Raw genomic sequence first — 7,976 nt, forward strand, 5'->3', positions numbered from 1 at the left:
AAGAGTCATCAGAACCACAAGATTACCAAGTTACCCTTGTTATTTTCTTTTTTCTTAAAATCTAATTTATTGAAGTAGAATTACCTCCTACTCCCAGACCCGGGGAGGAGACTACCTCCCCCAAACCTTTAGCATTGTGTTTCTGTGCACAGTAGCTTCTCTGCATGTGTGGTCTTATGTTTAGTGAACCACTGGACTCAGGACTAAGAGACTGGAGGGAACTTAAAAGCCCACTGAACTTTTCAGGAATATTCACTTGTTTCTTGGCCATGTTAAGGGCTGTTTTAGCACATCTTGACATCTCTCTACTACCTCCCAAGGAGGCATTTCATATTTGGTAGTGCTCTGATTTCTTGGAAAGCTTTCCTCTCATCATACAGAAATCTATAACCCTATGAGTTTCATTCATTTATCCTGATTCTAATCTGTTATCACATAGGATAATCCCTATTTTTCCAACAATAAGGTGTTAAAATATTAAAAAGGGGCATCAGTATTACTTGACAGATATTATTAAATGAAAGATATTTATTAAATGTTCAAACACCTTCTGTGTTCCAAGGACCACTAACAAGTAGCAGCTTTCATGGGGTAATATAGGAGGAAGAGGAAAATTGAGCCTCAGTGAAAATACAGCCTGAGTCTAAGCAGGTGGCACTTAGCTTTCCAGAGAAGGCCAGGGGGGGGGGCTTCTCAAAAGAAAGGAAGCTTGAACTCAATTGCAGAAAGAAGATGATTTATTTTGCAAAAAGATGAGCAAAAAATATTAGAACAAAATCAGTTAGTGTTAGGAAGAACATGTGAACATGTGGTTCCAAGAGTTAATTGCAGATTTTCTCCTGGAGAGGATATTAATATAGGGAAAGGTCAGATTATAAGGGAAGGAATTAACTTGACTTGTCAGGGCATTTAGACTTTGTCTTGTAGGCAGGATAGTCTTTAGATAGCTAAAATCCAAGTAGTGATACAATACAGTTTGTCTTCAAGTTTAATTGGATCACATGATCATGCTTTATTTGGATTAGATTTATGCAGTTCTTTAATCAGATCTCAGATGACATAGTTTGCCCCTTCAAACCTAGTCATTCCTTTCAGAAAAATAAAAAAGTTTATCTTATTTATGTCAGTAGTATGGAGAATCAAATCCCTGCAAAGGGTGGGGAAATAGAAACAAAGGTGTGGTATTGAACAATGGCTGGGAATGAGAACTTAGAGAATGGTGAAGCCCCTGGAAAACTGGACCATGCTCACACAGTCTAAAGGCATGTATATTTCAAGTTTTTCATTACTTTTCTAGATGGCCAAATAATATCGGTATTTTGGATTTGATCAGGCTTGTTTTCTCATGTGACCCTTGATCTGTAATTTTTTGAGGCAGAGGTGCCAAACATCAACACAATATTCTTATTGTGGTTCAAACACATGATTAAAAGTTGATGATAACCCATTCACATTAATCTTTTTCCATTGATTTAGCCAAAAATTTTATTAACTTACTTTATATTAAACTTTATATTATGCTTTTTTTAAAAGATATGCTCTAGAGCCATATCTTCCCATGCTATACCCGAAAAATTATTTTCTCAGTCAAAATTCAGGAACTCATTGTAATAGAATAAGAATTATAGTAAGAAAACCTGATCTCCAGTTTGATTCTACTGTTAGTAGGCATTTTGATCATAAATAAAAGAGATTTGCTCTAAGAGACAACTCATTTTTCAAAGGTGGACAGATGTCTCTCCTGAATCATCCCAAATTATTGCCACTGTATGAATCAGTAGTGTGAAAACGGTTTGTAAACTGTGAAATAGGCCACATATTTCTAGTTATTTTCTTGGTTAAATCTTTTTTACTTGATTTTTTGGTATCGTTCATATTCTACATTTCCTTCAGCAAACTAAGAGGCCAAGTAATTTTCTGACCTTGTGAAGTGAGTTTTTGGCTGTGGCTATTTAAAATTCCTATACCTATCATCACCTCACACATATTCTTAATTCTGTAGATAGAGAAAATAATCTATTTCTCTTTAAATAAGTCAGTCAACCTACTTTTTTATCTTCAAATGTTTCTTCAAAGAAAATTTTAACAGTTCCTTTTTATTAAAATGCTGCAAAGAAGTTTACAGATTCATTTCTGATTTGATTAAAACTATTCTTTTAACATAAACCTATATTTGGTTTACAGGTTTGCTTTGTCTTCACAAGAAAGATAAGGGGGAAAGTCCTTTTTGTTATTTAGATATCTGAAGTTAAATATGATTACAGACATTCTAATTGAAGTGATTATGTTGTATTATTATAGAATATTTAGCTACTTCTTTAGGACTCTAGCATAAATTAATTTCCAATGTCTTTAAAAGAAATTTATTATTTTTGTTATATTATAAAGAGAATGGCATTAAAAGAATCTAGAATAAATATGATATTTATTGAGAGCATTATTTTATTTCAATGAATTTTCTTAAAGTTTTAATTCATGCTTGATCAAATTGGGAATCTATTAACCAACTTTTTAAAATGTTTATTTGGTACTGAAGATGATTCAAATTAGTAAAGAAGAAAATATGCATTGATGACTGGTGCCGATGTTTTGGTGTGCTCCCTTTCATTTATGCAGAAGTTGTCTTTTATCTTTATTTTATAATGTCTCATAGGGAATATTAAAGTTGAATTATAAATGATTAGATGTCTTAAGCATGTAATATCTTATTTCAGATAAATTTTGAGGAGGTACAAATATGAAATCAGATGAATGGTGTAAAGTAAATGTTGTTCTGTCTTTTAAATCCTTGAGGATGTAAATAATGCAACTCCCGGGAACAGAGGAACCACTTCCCAGAAACCTTCCCAGAATGCCACTGGTCCATGTCATCAGAAGGGGCAACTAGTCGCTCACTGTTCACCATCTACGCAGCTACTAAATCACTATATTTGTCATACACTTAAGGTAAGGAGGGGGTTCATGTGGAGTTATTTCTATTTTTAGTGTTTCTGCACAATGCCTTTCAAATATTCATTTATGCATTTACTCAACAAAGAATTGACAAGCCTACTGTGTGCCAAGCACTGAACCAGGCACTGGAGATCTTCCCATGAACAAGACATACATCCTTCCTTTCCTCACAAGCTGACTTCCTATATAGGGAGACTAACATTAAACCATTAATCCTCAAATTAATTATTTCATTGTGATTGTGGTAACACCTTGAGTGTTACATAAATGTAAATTAAGCACACTTGATTTTGCGCATTACAAAGGCTTCTCAGGAAAGAGATCCTTGAGCTGAAATTAATGAAAGTTGGAAGTGACTAAGAAACAGTATCACAAATGCCCCAGTGTGGGAATGTGGGCATGATGACAAATAGGAAGAACCAGTGTGGCCCAGGTCAGAATCCACCTGCAAAGGATGACCTCAGATGCATTTGTTCTGCTCATCCAAAGTTTTATTTGCTTCCATGTGTGGGAAGATTCTGGAAAGAGAAAGATTATAGATGTAATCCATGGTAAGGTATATATTAGAACATGAACCTTTCTAAAGTAGTGATAACATCTACTTCTCGAAGTTTGACAGAATAGATATCCCAAATGACCACCTTTTTAGTAACAATACTGAACTGAGCTGGCATAAAAATAAGAGTTTATAAATTAAAAAATAAACATGATGTAAGAAGTAGGAAAAATGAGACTTTCTCTTTGACAGCTGCATGGGGTAAAGAAGAAGAGTAAGATGCTGGCACAATGAAGCATCTAAACACAGACTCTTCAAAGATGTCCATGGGCTACACACTTGGCATAAGGTCACTACATTATGCTGAGTGGACACACACAGCCTATTGTGGCTTTAGGGGTGTTGAAGAGATCTTTACTGAGAATTCATAATACTGGGAGTCTTTAATGGCTTGTGTTTTGAATTCACCCAACCAGAGTGGACTGAATTCACTAAGCTAGCTAATCATTTAATTAATTGCAAGTTCCCCCCCTCCCATCAGGATTGTCTCCAAAGACTGACTGAAGAAAACACAAAGTTTCTCTCAGAAACTCAACTTTACCCCACATACCAATAAATTCTCATAAATATGGTTAAGAGGAAAATGTTTCACTTACAATAAAATATCATGAAACAAGTCCCCAAGAGGAGGAATCTGCAGAAACAACAAAGAGCATAAAGAGACACATGGACTTTGGATATAAGAATTAACAGACATAACATATAAAATAATTATGCTTAATATGCTTAGAGAATTTTTTTAAAAAAGTGAAAATGTATCCAAAGAGCAGGTTTCTCCCAATATAAACAAAAAATAGCCTATAATTTTTGAGACAAAACAACATAGCACCTATAGATTTTTTACCTCTAGTAATAAATCACTAATAAACACAGCTGGAAAGGGAGGGGAACAAACTTAGTCTTACTGAAGTTATACATAGGAGTATTTATATGTCTCCATCTTTAAGTATTTTTTTCTATCTTATCCTTGATCTGTCACTGGAGGGTTCTATTCTGTTTGTACATTCCTTTTCCTTGGACTCAGGTAGCTGCTTTTGTACTCAGGCATGAGGATGAGTAGCTGGACCAGGGTGGGGTTCTGCCATATGTGTGCTCTGCTCTGAGGTGCATGGGTGAATGGCACTAACTCTCCCTGGCTACCATCAACTTTGAACCATGGATATCCCTGGGTGACCACTGAGGAGCAGGATTAAAGAAGACCTGTGGAGAGCTGCCCTCATCTGCTTAAGTGAGAGAAAAATATTCACTCTATATAACCTGACAGCAAGTTTGCCTTTCAAGGTTTTGAGCAGAGTGATCTATGGCCCCTGGGAGAGAACACTATGACTGATGCTGACTCACGGGGCTGCTCCCATGTAACAGTGGCTTAAATGCATTTCATGGTCTATCCAGGGTAGAGCTATTTTGAAATCTCAAATAATTAAGGGCTCTGTGGGAGGTCCTAGGATTCTAGAAAATAACTATTTGAATTACTGCCTACTTGTATAATGTACGCAATAATATTTCCCAAAGGATGTGAATTTTTTCTCAATTTATATTTCCTGCTAAATAGCAATCTGTTATTGCAGTGTTATATTTTCCTTTGGCCAAAAAGATTGTGGGGGTAATTTGAAACCAATGCTTACATCCAGAATCCAAACTAAGACACTATGTATTTAAGAAATGTAATTTTTATCCAGTAGATGCCTATGTGGTTCCTTGCAGATAGTATGAGGAATTTTCAAAAATTATTTTCTAAGCTAATTCATTAAGACAGCTATAATAAAGCCAGTCTACATGCAAAGAGGGTAGAATAATTGCTTGATTTATTCATTTATGTTCTTTCTGTATTTCAACTGACCAGTATTATTATGGATTGCTTTTCAATGTGGATATTTTTAATATATCAAGTTCCAATAGGTCTGTTTTAAGAGGGTATGTGCACATACAATCTGATCATGAGATCTTTGTGTTCTTGACTGTAGATATGTGTTTGAGTATGTAGTTAAGCAAAGAAAAATCACTAGGTATCACAAACTGCAAAGTCTGATTCTGGTACTAGGAATTTACTTACAGATCTTTAAAATGTTTAAGTAGCTGACATCTTAATAGTAAAAAAAATATTTAAAATAATGAGAGTAGTTGAAGATTACAAAAATGATTTTTAATTTTTATTCAGGTATTGCCTTCAATGTTGCAATCCTACCTTCCATTTTATTTTCACTGTCAATCTATTAAATGATATTTGGCCCCTACCAGATATTGACAAGGCCATAAGAGCAGAAGATGAAGCAGAATTCTATGTTGTTCGGCCAGGAGGAAGTCTGCATGGTTCTGTTTTCCTTTACATAGTGTTTTGCTGCCTCCCCATACCCCAACCTTGAGAATAAACCTTCTAGGAGGATGAAGTGCTTTCCAGAGAGGCCTGCTCCTGGCAGGTGGTTTATTAGAGCAACAAGAGGCTGGTTCATCTCCCTGCTCACTAACCCCTTCTACCATTTGCCTTTGCCAAGAAAGGAAAGTCTTGGAGTAGATGATAGCCCTTAGGTTTTGAGAGGCTTGCTTTCTGAAAGGAAAAATAAGTCCAAATCAGAATAATTGACAGGACACAAGGAGAGTCAAAAACAAGTTATAAGTAGAGAGACCTGAATTAAACATAAAAAGGCATTTCTCATGATTGAAGCTTTCTGTTCAGCCTGCCTAGAAGTTCAGTGGGCTGCCCTGGAGGCATTTGACTAGAAGCTAAGTTATTATATGACAGGAATACAGCAGAAAACACTCTAATGCTAGGTAGAAGATGGGACTGGATAAACTCTTAATTTCCTTCTGAGTTTATAACTTCATGATAACATTTAAAAATAATATTTTTATTTTTCTTTATCAGAAAGAAAAGACATAGAGGAAAATAATATTCTCCTTTAAAAATCATGCAACTTGGGCTGGGGGTGTGGCTCAAGCGGTAACTCCCTCGCCTGGCGTGCGTGCGGCCCAGGTTCGATCCTCAGCACCACATACAAACAAAGATGTTGTGTCCGCTGAAAACTATAAATAAATAAATAAATAAATAAATATTTAAATTCTCTCTCTCTTTAAAAAACATCATGCAACTAAAAGATAATATTGTTACCTGTTGTATATCATTCTACACTTTTTTTTGTTATGTGTTTCAGAGATACAGGAATTCTACATATATAATCAAACTTGTTTTTAATTTAAATAAACAGGATATTCTTGGTATAGAACCTGATTTTTTTTTTATTTTTTTTTTATTTTATTTATTTTATTTTTTTTTATAATATTTTATTGTTGGTTGTTCAAAACATTACATAGTTCTTAATATACCATATTTCACAGATTGATTCAAGTGGGTTATGAACTCCCATTTTTACCCCGTATACAGATTGCTGTGTCACATCAGTTACATTTCCATTGATTTATAAATTGCCTTTCTAGTGACTGATGTATTCTGCTGTCTATCCCATTCTCCACTATCCCCCCTCCCCTCCCCTCCCCTCCCCTCCCCTTCTCTCTCTCCACCCCCTCTACTAAAAATCATTTCTTCCACTTATATAATTTTTATCCTACTCCTCCTTTCCTCTTATATGTAATTGTGTATAACCCTGAGGCTCACCTTCCAATTCCATGCAATTTCCCTTAACTCTCCCTTTCCCTCCCGCCTATCATCCCTGTTTAATGTTAATCTTCTACTCCAGCTCTTCCTCTCTACCCTGTCCTTGGTTACTCCCCTTATATCAAAGAAGACATTTGGCATTTGTTTTTTAAGGATTGGCTAGCTTCACTTAGCATAATCTGCTCTAATGCCATCCATTTCCCTCCAAATTCTATGATTTTGTCATTTCTTAATGCAGAGTAATACTCCATTGTGTATAGATGCCACATTTTTTTAATCCATTCATCTATTGAAGGGCTTCTAGGTTGGCTCCACAATCTTGCTATCGTGAATTGTGCTGCTATGAACATCGATGTAGCAGTATCCCTGTAGCATGCTCTTGTTAGGTCTTTAGGGAATAGACCGAGAAGGGGTAGAACCTGATTTTTTAACCTGAAATGGAATACACCTTTCTTAACCAAAAAATGAACTATACATTAACATTAAAATAAAGCATAATATTACTTTTTAAACATTGACTTTTGTCTGCCCCTTCCTGCTGTTTACGAATAGTACTCTTAAAAGAAAATCATTATGCATATCTTTTACAAAACCCAAAGGGTTCAGCTCATTTTCCCCAATTCATAAAAATAGTTTATAATTTAATACTTATTATGTTAAAATGCCCAAAGCATCAGATGACAGCAACAGGTAACCAGCTTAAGACCATTTTAGGTTGGCAGATGCTATGAAAGGAAGAACTGTTTCTTTACCTTCCAATTAATTTTCTATCAATTTTATCTTTTGTAGAATTCTACCCTACTATATTAGTTCATTTTATTTTTCCATAACATAATGCCTACTCTGGATACTCTATAA

The sequence above is a fragment of the Spermophilus citellus genome (assembly GCF_964194105.1).
Source record: "Spermophilus citellus genome assembly, chromosome: 5".
Lineage (NCBI taxonomy): Eukaryota > Metazoa > Chordata > Mammalia > Rodentia > Sciuridae > Spermophilus > Spermophilus citellus.